Genomic DNA, 16,484 nt, shown 5'->3' on the forward strand with positions numbered 1-16,484 from the left:
AAATATTATTTATAGATTTACTAATTTTCAAATTAAATTTGCATTTAATGTCTCATAACAAAAAAATAAAATACTATATACAAAAAATACAATCCATTGCATAAAATTTAATATCATACAAATAATCGATCCATGGAAAGATAAAACAAATCAATAGATGTTGTTTTCTCCCTATACATGATTATTAAATACTAAATAACAAACTTTATTTCATATTCATACATATGATTACATTATTCATTAAGAAAAACATATACCTACAACTAGACTTGGAAGATCCATGATTGAATACGATTTCCAATGTAACTTCGATCCAAATGAGAAGTAAATGCCTTATATATTGAGGACATTACACTTCGACATTCTTCAAACTTTGTGTAGATTGTCTATGCAATGTCCAAAACTGACATGTCATCTGGTCCAGGGAGGTATCTACTAATGTACAAAAGCATTTAATTAACACATATAATAATTGCATAATAGGATTCAAGATTAACAAGTACATAACATAATATGAAACTACTCATAAAAACAATAATGCTCAACAGTTTAAGTTTAAAACCACAAATAGACAACAGAAAATGACTCATTGAAACTTGGTAGTTTACCTTGCTGAACTTGTTTGTGGGGAATGAATGATTCAGTTCCTTACACTATCCCATCCTACCAAAACACTTCATAAACCAAGGGCGTAAAGCTTATTGTTGTTCTTTATTTGGCTGAAGGGATTTTGGAAGGTTGTTGAAAGAAGGAAATTGAAACTCGAATGCAAACTGAAACTCAAATGCAAATTCAAAAGTGAAAAATAATAAAACGTAAAGTGAAAGATAACATAAACAGAAACTCACCCGAATCATATGCATAGCCTCACGTGATCTCAACATGGAGTTTCCTTGAGCAGGTGTTGGTGTTGGTGTACTGGAAGTCAACAAACCAGTGGTGGAATTCATGATGGAGGAAGAGGGGGGTCTTGCCATCTTGATGCCTCTAGTCATCCCACACATAACACCCATACCGCTTCCAGCTCGCAACATGCGTACACCTGTAAAATGTAATTTACAATATTTTAAGCTCAATTCCAAAACAAATAAATAAACTTACTTACAAATAAGATTAGTTTGAATTCATCACATAACTAACATCACACTTCTGGCTAACAAAATCCCAATTACAACAAACAGAATCTCAAATCTCAAATTCTGAATAGTAGGTTTTGAATTTAAAATTAGAATAGCATATCTGATTCATGTCCCAAAGCTTCAAGATGAGCAACCATCGCCTTGTTCATTGGTGGTGGTCCACATCATAAAATCTGTTCACACAACAAACACATAATACGTATTTTAGCCTTTTTTACCACTGTTGAATACATATTTCAAAACATGTTTGAATGAAAGGAGTTGAATTAGAATAAGATACCTTGATATCAGATGAAGGTGCATGTAAATGGTCTTGGATCATTTTTTTTCATACAAACCCAACGCCACCTGTCCATCCCTCCGGTGGCTTCACAAATACAAAACCAGGCCCTTTATTTTAATTTATATTTTATAATAAACCCAAAAATTATTAGGTTTAATTCAATGCAACAAACAGCAACCTACTATCATTGATTTGTTTATCATAGGCTTTTTGGTACTAAGAATAATACCTACCTGATTCAATACATAGTAAACTTTGAAGCGATTAGGGTAATTAGAAGTAAGTCCCTCCAGTTCTTCCTGTAAGTGTAATTAATCCCTCATCAAATTATTTAAATTATCCTTAATTTAATACTTTGCAAAAAATACAAATTCATTAATCTAAAATTCCAAAAGTAGATGACTCCTCTTAGAGAAGATGGGAACTACTTGTTTTTGTTTTTGTGTGTGTCATGGAAATTAGCATTTTCTTAATGTGTAGTAACAATTAGAATCAAAAGTTGTTCCTATCTTCTCTCATTTGTGTCGTGAATTTGATTATCAGAGTTGCAACTTCTTGATGACAAGCTTGTTACACAAAAAGTTACTATCAAAGAAGTATATAAAGTTCGCTTACTTTCAACTGATCGATCTAATATAATGTACGTTGGTTCACCAGATTCACCATCTATATTCACAGGGGTAAATTTGGCAACTGTAATATCCAACAACTCATAAGGGTATGCGAAAAGCCTGAAATGAAAATAGCAATAATGAATCAACTAAAATAATGTGTTTTTATAAGTGTCCATGTTCATAAGATCATAAGAGTTAAAAGACCACTAAACTTGGCAATTTTGGATGTGCTTACTGCTTCTAGACCATTTTCACCATCAAGAATTGATGAAAATGTTTTCAACCATTGTACTCTACTAGAAGTTTCTGTAGCTCTCAATATGTGTATAGCGATAGGGGCAGGAAGAGATGGCATGTATTAGAGGCAGATAAGTTGTTAACGTGTAGTTTTCTTGATGATATGGTGAAATAAACATGTGAACATCTGATTTTGTAGACAGGTTGCAGATGTGGACAGCCACCCTTTCAAAAGTGAAGTCCATATGAATTGGGCATGGCCTTTGTATGTTGTCCAACGTCAGCTGTGCTATTTTGGGCTTTGATCAGGTGAAAAATTGTAGACATGACTGCTATGGTGAAGCCGTGAAACAACTAAATAGGGGCGTGAACAGATTGAAGTCTTGAATATGGTCAGGTGCTCAAAAGGAGAAATCAGAAACTAAAGGCGAGTGTATGCTCTCAATATGTGAATCCAGTTGCTTCAGTGTTTTGCTTTTTATGTGTCTGTGACCTTTTTCCCCTTTTAAAAATAATGAAATGAAGTCAGGTTGGAATGTGAAATTTTGTAGGAGGCACAGGTGGCATCCTATGTAAGTGTTTGTGTAGTTGTAGTCTGATCTGATTTTCTTGTGATGCTTTCTATACTCATAAGTTGCTTGAGTAGTCTGATATTGACACAGAAATAATGGCAGTGAGTTGGCTCTTCTTTCAGACATATTGTCAGGTAGTTGGAGTGCATAACTTAACTTCATCTTTTTGTCGTACATTTTTGTTAAACTACGACAACTCAATGTATATAGTTTCATCCCTGTCTTCAGATACCAAATTCAGAAAATAAAGGAAGCACATATATGGAGGTTGAAACACGAAATTAAGGAGATGGAAAAAGAAAGGAAAATGTTTGTATGCGACTACCCCAGAATATAAGGTTGTAAGTGGAAAATTAAGGGAAGATTATACAACTAAATAAAAGAAACAATTATAATAAGAAATCAAATTTTTAACATGGATTACATATGAACCTGATTCTCAACTGGAACTATTGAGTAATTCAAATCAAATTTTCCAGTATGCAATTGAAGAACAAAAAAAACCCATACAGTAATATATAAAGATTAAAAGGGTACCTGATGAAAGAACAAAATAAAAAAAAACAAAAAAAGATAGTGATAGATAAAGATTAAAAGGGTAATCGCTAAGCGTTGGGATTTCATTCAAAAATTTTAAGTATGGCTAAAAAATAGTGTTTATCAAAAAAGTAAATATGAAAATAACTAATATAAGGAAATCAACATCTAGAAGCTTTTCAAAGATACACATTAGCTACCTTGTATCTCCTTCAAGTATGAAATAATCTATTAAATATGAAAGAAAAATATATATTAGGGATGATAAGTTGGTGGCTATGTGTTTTTCAATTGAGGCTAAAGAGAGGGTGTTACCAACAGAGACAATATTGGTAACAATTAGAACAAAGAAATTGTTAAAAACATTACCTGATCAGAGTAGTATTAGCCCTTCTTTCTCTAAATTTCTTTGACCCAAAAGGGGTTGCACTGAATGTTAAAAACATTAGCTGATCAGAGTAGTATTGGCCACTACTTTTATACACGAGACTCGCTCTTTTTCTGATATGTTATGCCATCTGTCTGGCATAGTAGGATCGGGTCTTTTTGCACGGGTCTTTAGCTTATGTGGATATCATTTGGATCAGCCTCTGCTGATATGGTGTGCTATTGGGGCATATAGTAGAATCCAAGTAGACCTCCTTCATTACCTGTTGAAGGAATTGAACATGATTGAGAATGTTTTGTGTAGAACGAGCTCTTCAAACCTATGGCTTCAACATTTTCACATAACCTGAAACGAATAAAGATGGCGCTGAAAGGATTGAGAATGTGTATCAGAAATCAATCATTTAATATAGATAAGTTGTTAGAGGCATTTTTACAAACAGGTGGTGTGCACCATGAAAAACATGCGGAATTAATCTATCTAACGTGGATGATGATTACTAATTCCCTTGATCTAACAAGCATTCATATCTAAGTATCCGAAATTAAACCTTTAAGCTAGATAAGTTCAATTCTTTGGGCGAGTAACAATAAGATGTAAGAGAAATTTTTACAAACATGTGGACTGTGCACCATGAAATGCTTAGAGAATTATTCTTGCTGCCATGAATAACGAGTACTAAATCCATAAAATTGAAAGAAACCCATCAAAATTAAAGAGGGCTAAATACGAAGTTGGAGACATAGATCGTATGAACTGCAAACCGACAACGAGAACCTTGATTCCTTGTGGGTAACTAAAACGAGTCTTTACACCTTCAAACCCAAACAACACGATAGGTCTAAATTAAAACTGGCGAAGCCAACATAGAACAAATCCAACATGAGCCAAAATGGAAAAATGATAATCCTCTTCTTAGTTACGGCATGGCAGGGAGTAGTGAAGGTAGAGGGGAAACCAACAATACATAACGAGGTCAACATATAAGAGCATACTGTGCAATTCGTTGAAAATAAGAGCAAATAAAGATACCTGAGAGAAAAAATGGAAACCTTAATAATCAGAATTAACCAGACATCCAGACGAAACAACACATAACAAGAAGGAAGAAGAAAGGTTATTGTTTGTTTATTGCTTCCGGACAGGACGGCGACTTTGTTCTTTTCGAAGAACTGGCAATAGATGCACGAATAAGTCCAAATGGGCCATTACTACAAGAAATGAGTTTTATTCATGAAGTATTAAGGGATTACTACAAGAGGGGAATGTCGATTTTCAATTTCAAATGAAGTATTAGAAGACGTTAGACCAAAAACCTGATAAAAGTCGTCGGAGCCAGAAGCACGGGAACTACCGGAGGTATTATTGACATGAACAACTTACCTGATGGAAGAGACCGTGGGATATACAACAAATCAATAAGCAAGTCAGGGAATGAAACCTATGTAAAATTCACACAGATATACATGAAAAGAGATGATTTCATCAACATACGCAGTCTGAACACCAATATTTAGGAAGTTCATAATCTAGGTCAGAAAGGAATTGTCAAAACACAAATTTTAAGATAGTTTACTGTCCGAGATCGTGATTTATATCAAGTTGTTTCTCCTATAGTAGTCTATAATAAATCTATGAAACAATCAATAACCAATTTCACCAAAACAAGCATGAAATCGAACTTTTCTTTTTCAAAAACATAATAATCGAGATCAGCTTCAAGTGAGAACGATTTTCAACTCCAATCAAGTAGATAACCCCAAAATAAACCCAGATTTAACAAAAACAACTGCCCCGCTGTCCCCGGGGATGATGACTTTTGGAAGCGTTCTTCTTCTTTAAGGCATCGTAATTTAAAATAATAGACGTTAACTGACCTGTAGAGACAATCGGTGGTGGAGAGCGACGATGGCTTGGACCATGGTGGTGAGCGACATTACGTAGACTAAATTGATCAGAACTAATAGCGGTAAAAGTAAATTGTGACGACGCAATCGATTTGCGAGACCTGAAGACCACATTGCCTCCAGTCACCGCCACTGGCAACCCACGCCATCGCACCACCAATACCAACAACGACAACTGAGAGAGTTGATAGTAGAAGAGGAAAGATCGACAATATCCACGACAACCAAGACTCTTAAATCTGTAAAGCGACAACTGATTGCGACTTTTTAGGGTTTGTTGAAAGACCTGTGGGGTGTAGTGGTGGTTCTCGGCTTTTGCAAAGGCAGTGTGGTGGTGGCTCAGGGCTGGTGTTGTGGTGCGATGTTGTAACAGTGGTGTCCGAAAGAAAACACAAATTGTGATGGAGGCTATTGTTGTTGGTGATGTCTGATTCATCAAAAGAAAATAATTCTTCGGTCAATCGTCTATTTTGTGAAAGAATATATTACTATTTCAAATGCATTATGTTTGATTAGGGTTTGCACATAGAAGGAAGTGAAAGTCGATCGGAGAGGAAGGGGTTTGCAGAGATAAGGAAGGGAGAGAATGAAGTCGATCTGGTGGGTGTAGAGAGTAGAGAGGAAGAGGAAGGCGGGTGTTCAAAATTTTGGGGATTTAGTTTTCCCCCTTATCTAAAAAGGAGTCACAGAAGCGCGGGTTTAGTAAAAATTATAAAGCGACATTTGTAGAGGACGCCCTTTTTATTATAGGTGCCCTCCGTGTTTTTTATTTTTGTTTATTGGACATTAATTTTAGGGCGCGCAAAAATACGTGTCCTCTATTCTTCAAATTTTGGAAGTTTGACATTATTTTTAGGGGCACACAAAAATGCGTATCGTAAATCAGCGAGTGTCATTGTTTGCGCGTCATTAAAGGGTATTTTTCTTGTAGTGTCAGTATGCGCTCATGTCTTGGATATGAAGTTGCCTATTGATAGATTGGGGATATTGGGTGTCGACGTCTCAAGGAAGTTGGATGTTGACTTGGTTCTTCAATCACTTCCCGAATCATATAGTAAGTTCATTAAAGAGTACTATGTGATAGACCATGATGTGACCCTTATTGGTTTGACTTATTTGCTTATTGCAGCTGAATCAACAATGATTTGGCGCACTGGTCAAGCAAATTTGTTTGGAAAATCAATATCCCAACCTTCTATGGGAAATGGCAACATTGGAAGTCCAAAAAAGTTTTCTCTACGCAAGAGAAAGGTTGAGTCTGAGATAGTCATGTGTACCATTCCAGAAGAATCCATTTGTTTTTACTGCCAAAAGAGGGGGCATTGGTTACGAAGCTGCCCTGACTACCTGAGAGATCTAAGAGATGTGAGAGTGAAGTTGTATGACTCTGCTTCAGGTAAAATCAACTATCTAACTCTATTAAGTTTTCTATTTTAGATTCTTAATACATGATGTGATAAGATTGGATTTTGATGTGTTGTAGGATCGAAGAAAAGAAAGGAAGCTTAAAGGAAGAAGTGAGATGAGTCTGATCGCGAAGAAATGGATTTCGATTGCATGACTCGATGATCGGATTTTTGGAGCTGCTACATTTATAGTTATGATAGATTCTTTAGGAATATGAAATAACATAGTTTTCATTTGATTTTTCATTGTAAGGATAAGTTTTCCGCAACTTTTTTATAAATAAAATAAATTTTGAGTTTTGTCTTATTTATATATATCCTCGCAATGTTATTTATGAAAAATTGATGCTCGTGTGTTTCTATTGTAAGCAATATTAAGTGGATGTGATTCTTAGTTATGTTACTTATGATAGTGTCATAATTTTTCTAACTAAGGAAAGATTCCCATCGCCCAAGTCTCAATTGGACAGAAGCTTGGAATCATATGATTTGAATCATGTGATGTATGGAAATCTTGGTACTTAGGAAATTATGACTAATTCCTTGATCACACAAGTAAGTGAGTCAAGTTAAGGACTAAAGGACTAGAACACAATGTTGTGCACTGGTCAAGTCCACCATAAATAACAATAAGATAATTCGTCATGATTTACTAAAAGTCTAGTAAATATGGTTATGCTTACAAGACTAAGTATAATTCTGAATTATTGAAAAGTTTCCATAATAGCATAATGAATAAGAAGAATCAATTAGACAGAAAGATAAAAGTTTCTCCAATATGGAAAGAAGGGAGAGTACTTTTGTATCATGTTTTATGATCGTCTTATTGACTATGAAACCATATCACAATCGATCCTCTAGGTAAACCTTACTGTACTGGTATGGCTAAGAAGAGGAATCAGAAATTGTTTAAATGGTTAAATCAATATGTGAGTCATACTTCGTTCCAAAAACAAGTCTTAGCGTCATACTCCAAGATTATGACTTGAGTGACACAGCTTAAGAAGTTATAACACACTCATCAATTGTGAAGCAGAAAATTGTTTTTCTTAATCTTGCACATTTGAAATTGGTAGGTTGTGATGTCTTGGATAAGACCAATACCAACTAAGACCGATTGTGTGTAGTGTTCGTCTCGATAAGAATCTGCACTAACTCTTGAATATCTATTTGACAAGAGAATCTTATATGTCAAGAAGTCAGTGGGAGTCTAAATAACCTTCAAAAGGTTCAAGAACTAATCAAGAGTAAAACTATTAGACACTAGCATACGACTTGAGGTTTGTAACCTATGGTGTTGACAAAATTTTATTTCTATTCCATTCCACTAAAGTTACTTATGCATATGAGTTCTACGAGTTCTGAATTGACGGCATAAGGGCTAGCACCTTGTTCAATGAAAGTACATTGACTAGTATATGCGAGCTGATAAAAAACTTGGAAGCAATGGTGGGACCCTTGATGACAAGAAATTAAGAATGAACAAATATTATCCATAAGAGTTTGAATTTGTCACAAACATTCTCGTATGATTATGGTTATGACAATTCACATGGATAAGAGTGTTGGGTTTTGAGCATTCTAACACTTCCTATGTGTACATGCAACCCTAATAAACCTTGGATCTATGTTTGTCTAAGATACATGCAAATAATTAATTTTCCAAGGTTTATATCCTAGCTAGCATGGCATGGGGAACATGAATCAAATAAAGCTAGAAGAAATACTTACCTTGAAGTTGTAGTTGATTGCTTGGAGTTATTGAGCCTAGCACCAATAGTGTGGATGCCTCAAGTGGAAATCACAAATCACCACAAACTTGGAACTTTGAGAGAATAGTCACTACTATCTTGAAATTTGTCCTCACCTCAACAAGTGTCAACTAGTATCATTTCAAGAATCAAATCCTCCTTTATATAGTGTGGAGGATTAGGGTTACATCCCTAAAACCCATGTCTCTTCATTTCCATGAGATCCATGGGTTAAAGCTCCATGGAGTATCCATGGACTTTTCCATGCAAGCCTAGCCCATTCCAAATAAGCTTTAGCCCACACTATATAAATATAGAAGCCCATATTTATTAGTAATATCTTTGATCTCTAAATTAATCCTAGATTAATTTTAGATCACTACTAATTAAATAATATGATCTTATATTAATATATTAGAATTTATAATATATTAATAAATCATAACTTGTACTATTCTCAAATATTATCCATAATTGTTCGGGTGAAGTGCAACCCAAATGGACCATGCCGGGTCGGGTCAAGTACATACCAAATATAGTTATGAACTTAGACACTATATCCAACGGTCTCCCACTTGGATAAGTCTAATAACTATAGTTGCAAGTATGACTTCAGGAACCGATCAGCAATCATAGCTCTTTAAACTCTGTTGAACTAGAACACGCCATTTAAGATAAGTGATCATATAATCCTCTGTTCTAGATATCAGTCGGACAAATACATGGAACATGGTCTTGCTTATTGTCCAGCATTTGTTTCCCGATTTACGATTTGTTTGACATAGAACTTAACTGAACACATCAATTTAGTTCTGACCGGGCCCGGTACATAGGTCAAAACAAAATCATCGAGGGGCCCAGATATCAACTTCTAATCCAAGAAGGAACATATAAATTTCGACTCATATGTTTGTTCTACCACCCATTGAATTACACACAAAAGCACGTTTTATAACATCGAGTTACCAATGCGTTTTCGTACAATCAATGCATAACCAACTTGTAAGTAACAAATCATATCTCTAGGTTTGAAGACTTATATGATATTACCGTCTCACGATCACTCGAGATAGAATTCCATGAAGTGATTCCAGTGAGCGTGGGTTGAGTCCAATGCTCATAACTTATGAGCACTCATGATTGTTGTAGCCATGTCCAACACCTTAGACCTCTGCAACCAATCATGACAGTCTTGATTCATACCTACTTCTGACATATAACCGACTGTGGAGGTTTGAAAAATATGATATACCAAACATAATTATTCTGGAAGTCAAAACATGCAAAAAGAAATAAAGTAAACGATCGACAAGAGATAGCAACACTTTACTCATAAATAAAACACCTTTTATTCATCATAAAATGTCAATTACACTTTACAAATTTCATAATTTATCTAACTACTAAAACTTATATCATCCTTCAGCCCTATGCTCCGAGCATGCTGGAGATGCTTAACCCTACTCAGTCCCTTCGTGAGGGGATCTGCCGGGTTCTCATCCGATGATACTCTCTTCGCCACGAGGATTCCTTCTTTTATTCGATGTCTGATGAAGTGTTATTTTCTGTTAATGTGTCTGGATCTCCCATGATCTCTTGGTTCCTTGGCTAAGGCAACCGCACTATTGCTGTCACAGAAAATCTCCATCGGCTCTTTTATGGCTAGTACAACTCCAAGGTCTCCGATGAAGTTCTTTAGCCATATAACCTCCTTTGCTGCCTCGCTTGCTGCTATATACTCTGATTGACAAGTGGAATCAGCCACTGTCTCCTGCTTGGAACTCTTCCAAGTGATTGCTCCTCCGTTTAAGGTAAAGACCCAGCCCGACTGAGAGCGGAAATTATCCCTATCAGTCTGGAAGCTAGCATCACTATATCCTACAACTCTCAAGTCATCACTCCCACCGAAGGTAAGGACCCAGTCCTTAGTCCTTTGCAGGTACTTGAGGATATTCTTTACCGCAATCCAGTGTTCATTGCCAGGGTTCCCCTGATACCTACTAACCATGCTGAAAGCAAAGGCTACATCAGGTCGAGTACACATCATAGCATACATGATCGATCCTACAGCTGAAGCATAAGGTAGTCGACTCATTTCTGCTATCTCAGCCTCAGTACTAGGGCTTTGTGTCTTACTCAATCTGGCATTACTCTGAATGGGTAACTCACCTTTCTTGGAGTTATGCATGTTGAATCTTTTCAACACTTTGTCCACATAGGTGCTTTGGCTAAGTCCAATTAGTCTTTTACTCCGGTTTCTCAAAATCCTTATCCCTAGGATATAGGCAACTTCACCAAGGTCCTTCACAGCGAAACACTTCCCAAGCCAGGATTTTACTTCCTGCAGAGTTGGGATGTCATTTCCTATAAGTAGTATGTCATCCACATACAATACCAAGAAGTTGACTATACTCCTACTAGCCTTGACATAAACATGATGGGTTTTGGTCATCTTCACTCCTAGAAAATCCAAATTCCCTGACCTTTTCATCAAAGCAAAGATTCCATCTGCGAGGTGCTTGCTTCAATCCATAAATGGATTTCTCAAGCTTACATACTCTATTAGGGTACTCGTTGCTGACAGAACCCTATGGCTGACTCATGTAAACATCTTCAGCCAACTTTCCATTAAGGAAAGTAGTTTTGACATCCATTTGCCATATTTCATAGTCATGAAATGCAACTATGGCTAACAGAACCCAAATAGACTTAATCTTGGCTACTATAGAAAAGGTCTCATCATAGTCCACTCCAGGAATTTGAGAGAAGCCCTTTGCAACAAGTCTAGCCTTATAAGTGTGTACTTTACCATCCATGTCGGTCTTCTTCTTGAAGACCCATTTGCACCCTACAGTCTTACGACCTGGTACATTCTCAACCAAGTTCCAAACTTGATTGTCATACATGGATTGTATCTCGCTATCCATAGCCTCTTTCCATTTTGCAGACTCGGGGCCTACCATGGCTTCCACGTAACTGTTAGGTTCATCCATACCTACTAGTGTCTCATCACTAATAGGTGTCTCACCTTCCGCAGTAATATGAAAACCATAGTAGTGCTCAGGTGCATTCCTAACTCTCGTGGAACGTCTCAGAGGTACGGAATCGTCAATTGGCTCAACAGGAGTTTCCTCCTCAAGTTGAGGGCTAGGGTTCGAAGTTCCTTCACCACTTGACTCTTGAATTTCTTCAAGATCAATTTGCCTCCCACTGTTTCCTTGGCTTATAAATTCTCTCTCTCTCGAAAGACTCCTCTTCTTGCTACAAAGACCACATTATCACTAGGTCTGTAAAAGAGGTAACCAAAGGATCTTTGTGGGTAGCCGATGAAAATACACCTCTCGCTTCGAGGTTCTAGCTTATCATGAGACTCGCGCCTCACAAAAGCTTCGCAATCCCAAATCTTGATGTGGTCTAGTTTGGGTACTTTACCAATCCACATATCGTGAGGAGTTTTGGCAACTTTCTTTGTAGGGACTAGATTAAGGATATGGGCGGCAGTCTCTAAGGCATACCCCCAAAATGAGATTGGTAGCGAAGCTCGACTCATCATGGAACGAACCATATCTAACAAGGTTCGATTACACCTCTCAGCTACACCATTCAACTGTGGTGTCCTGGGAGGTGTCAATTGTGAGACAATACCACATTCCCTAAGATAGTCGAGGAACTCCGAACTAAGATACTCACCACCTCGATCGGATCGAAGCATCTTAATGTTCCTACCCAATTGATTCTCGACTTCCTATTTAAATTCCTTAAACCTTTCGAAAGTCTCTGACTTATGCTTGATTAAGTAGACATATCCATATCTACTGTAATCATCGGTAAAAGTCAAATAATAACGATTAGCATCCCTTGTGGCATGTTTGAATGGTCCACACACATCCGTGTGTACAAGGTCCAACAAACCTTCACCCCTCTCACACGAACCTGTGAAGGGTGACTTTGTCATTTTTCCAAGTAAGCATGATTCGCAACTATCATCTGAATTTAGGTCAAATGACTCCAAGACTCCATCCTTTTGGAGTTGGCCTATGCGCTTCTTGCTTATATGTCCAAGTCGACAATGCCATAACGATGCTTTATCCAAGTTATTATTATTAATAGAATCAATACACATCACATTATTTCCTAAGTTATCAACCACAGATACTGTTTCATACACGCCATCACAAGGTAATGCTTTAAAATAAAGAACATTATTAAAGAAAGCATCAATAGAACCAACTTCATTATTAAATGAAAAGGTAAAACCTTGTTTATACAATGCATGAAAGGAAACAATATTTCTTGCCATTTCTGGTAAATAACAACATTTATTCAAATCTAAACTAAACCCACTACTTAGCGACAAAGTATAAACTCCAATCTTGGTGACAGGTGTCACTTTCCTATTCCCCATGATTAAGTTTATTCTTCCTTGCTCCACATTCTTACTTCTTCTTAGTCCCTGCAAGTCACAACAAATATGAATACCACAATCGGTATCAAGGAACCAAGATTTAGAATGGGGTGAGTTATTAGAAATGATAGTGTAAATACCTGCATGGTTGGGTTTAACTTTCCCATCCTTTACATCTTGCTGGTACCTTGGGCAGTTCCGCTTCCAATGTGCCTTTTCATGGAAATAGAAGCATTTAGCCTCTTTTGGGTCAGAAGAAGGAGTGATGAAACCTTTATTGGTTCCACTTGAAGAAGAGCCATCAAGGGTCCTAACCTTGGTACCCTTCGAAGAACTCTTTCTCTTCTTCCCTTGTCCTTTCCCGATTGCCAAGACAGGGGTGGAGTTTGTAGAAGTAGGAGTAGTAACAACCGCCTTACCCTTAAGACCACTTTCCGCGGTCTTTAAGAGTCCTTGAAGTTTGCTGAGTGTGACCTCTTCCTTGTTCATGTGGTATGTCATGCGGAATTGATCATAACATGAAGGTAAGGAGTGCAAAATGATATCTATTGCAAGCTCCTGAGGGAAGTTCACATTTAGCTTCAGCAAACGGTCCACAAATCTTTGCATTTTCTGCATGTGGCCCGTGATGGGTTCACCATCCTTCATGCGAGTTGTTATCATGGAGGAGATGATTTCATACCTCTCTTGACGAGCACTTTGATGGTATCTTTCCATCAAGTCTTGGTGCATCTCATAGGGGTAGAAATCTTCATAGGATTTTTGGAGATCCGCGGTCATAGTGGCCATCATGATGCATGCCACTTTGGTGGCATCCCTTTCATGTGCCCTAAACTCAGCGATCTCTTGAGGAGTAGCAACTGTCTCATCAATCTCCTTAAGCTCCTTATCGAGGACATATTCCTTGTCCTCGTAGCGAGTAATCATTCTGATGTTTCTGATCCATTCATTAAAGTTGGATCCATCAAAAGTGACTTTCCCACATAAGTTCATAAGAGTAAAGGAGCCATTGGGATTAGAGCCAGAAGCAGTAGTGTTTGCAGACATCTGAAAATGAAGAAAGAAGGTTTTAGTTTAGATATAGAGATAGTCCTTAATAAAACACCTAAATGTAGTATTAAGGCTTGGATCCAATCACAATATATTATAACTTAGAAGAGGTATGTCGTAGTCTAAGTAATAACATATTTGAAAGGTAGGTGAATGACGATTCACTAATTTCCACCAAAAAACGAAATAGTAAATATTAAGTTTTTTTTTTGAATTGGTGCTTAGAAATTCCTAGATTCTTTTGAGATTCAATGAACTTTTCAAAGGCATGTTTCAATCTCGAGTGTGCCCTCCAAGTTTTGTGACTGGGATGCCGAGGATCACAAAACGAGGTGTGAAGTAACCATGCAAATTACTTGGTACCCTTAATAAATTACTCCTCAATCGATGTGCCGGTTAACCACACACGCTCCATCGATACTATGATAAATATTAAGTCACTCTTTACCTACCTTGTTAAGTCCAAGTTAGTGTGCTGGTTAACCACACACGCTCCACTAACGACTTAGACAAAGTGTAAAGTGTAATTTCATGGATTAGCACCTTATTCACATTTTTCCTAAAGTAACTAAGAATGGGAATTTAATAAAACATTTAGTTACTTTATAATATTCATCATACTTTTAATGAGAATTTATAAGTCCTTGTCTTACCCGTTCGGCTAACGACCCTCCACCAGTCAAGCAAGCGGTGGGTGAGAGTGGACACCCATTAAGTTTCCATTTTATAGGCAACAACCTTATACCCACTTATAGACCGGCTTCGTGAATGAGGCGTACTAGTGGTAAGACGACTTTGTTCTTATACATATATATATATATATATATATATATATATATATATATATATATATATATATATAATTATTAAATCATAATAATATAAGTATAAGGGTTGAATTTTAACTTTTAAAATTCTAAGGGTTGGAACTAAAGATTAACTTGACTTTACTTGTTCCAAAACTTGAGGGCAAGTTTTGTAAACTTTCAAAACTTTTCATTTCTTGTAACTTATGAGTTTAATAGAGTAATAAAATGAAGAGTCTTCATTTTTCTAACTCTTGTGTTCTTTTAATGGTTTTTAATCCAAGTGACTTTTGGTTTTCCATAACTTGAGGACAAGTTATGGACTCCATTAAAACACATTATGATCAAAATTAATCTACCACATAGGTTACAAATAATTCCTATGATCATCTAAACATCATAAGAACAAGAACATGAAAAGTTTTGAAAACTTTAGGGATTAGAATTTAAATATTCCAAAATTAAACTTTTAATCAAAAATATAAATTCAAAACTTGAGGGCAGTTTTGAAATTTTTCAAAACTTCCTAGATCAAATTACAAATAATAGCATAATGAATAAGAAGAATCAATTAGACAGAAAGATAAAACTTTCTCCAATCTGGAAAGAAGGGAGAGTACTTTTGTATCATGTTTTATGATCATCTTATTGATTATGAAACCATATCACAATCGATCCTCTAGGTAAACCTTACTGTACTGGTATGGCTAAGAAGAGGAATCAGAAATTGTTTAAATGGTTAAATCAATATATGAGTCATACTTCGTTCCAAAAACAAGTCTTAGCATCATACTCCAAGATTATGACTTGAGTGACACATCTTAAGAAGTTATAACACAGTCATCAAATGTGAAGCAGAAAATTGTTTTTCTTAATCTTGCACATTTGAAATTGCTAGGTTGTGATGTCTTGGATAAGACCAATACCAACTAAGACCAATTGTGTGTAGTGTTTGTCTCGATAAGAATCTGCACTAACTCTTGAATATCTGTTTGACAAGAGAATCTTATATGTCAAGAGGTCAGTGGGAGTCTAAATAACCTTCAAAAGGTTCAAGAACTAATCAAGAGTAAAACTATTAGACACTAGCATACGACTTGAGGTTTGTAACCTATCGTGTTGACAAAATTTTATTTCTATTCCATTCCAGTAAAGTTACTTATGCATATGAGTTCTACGAGTTCTGAATTGACGGCATAAGGGCTAGCACCTTGTTCAATGAAAGTACATTGACTAGTATAGGCGAGCTGATAAAAAACTTGGAAGCAATGGTGGGACCCTTGATGACAAGAAATTAAGAATGAACAAATATTGTCCATAAGAGTTTGAATTTGTCACAAACATTCTCGTATGATTATGGTTATGACAATTCACATGGATAAGAGTGTT

At 36.3% G+C, this 16,484-nt stretch overlaps 2 long non-coding RNA genes across 2 annotated transcripts; both read right to left on the reverse strand.

Annotated features, from left to right (window-relative positions):
* Window positions 1–259: 259 nt before the first annotated feature.
* Window positions 260–1,116, reverse strand: LOC144999690 (uncharacterized). The gene is made up of 3 exons (XR_013660964.1): window positions 849–1,116; window positions 609–773; window positions 260–432 (listed from the first exon to the last, which is right to left on the reverse strand). It is a non-coding gene; the product is annotated as an uncharacterized LOC144999690 (long non-coding RNA).
* Window positions 1,117–1,237: 121 nt separating this feature from the next.
* On the reverse strand, window positions 1,238–2,147 carry LOC145000110 (uncharacterized). The gene is made up of 4 exons (XR_013661128.1): window positions 2,038–2,147; window positions 1,656–1,721; window positions 1,420–1,506; window positions 1,238–1,312 (listed from the first exon to the last, which is right to left on the reverse strand). It is a non-coding gene; the product is annotated as an uncharacterized LOC145000110 (long non-coding RNA).
* Between the last annotated feature and the right edge of the window lie 14,337 nt (window positions 2,148–16,484).

This window comes from Lactuca saligna, chromosome 6 (assembly GCF_052625555.1).
Source record: "Lactuca saligna cultivar CGN05327 chromosome 6, ASM5262555v1, whole genome shotgun sequence".
Taxonomy (NCBI): domain Eukaryota; kingdom Viridiplantae; phylum Streptophyta; class Magnoliopsida; order Asterales; family Asteraceae; genus Lactuca; species Lactuca saligna.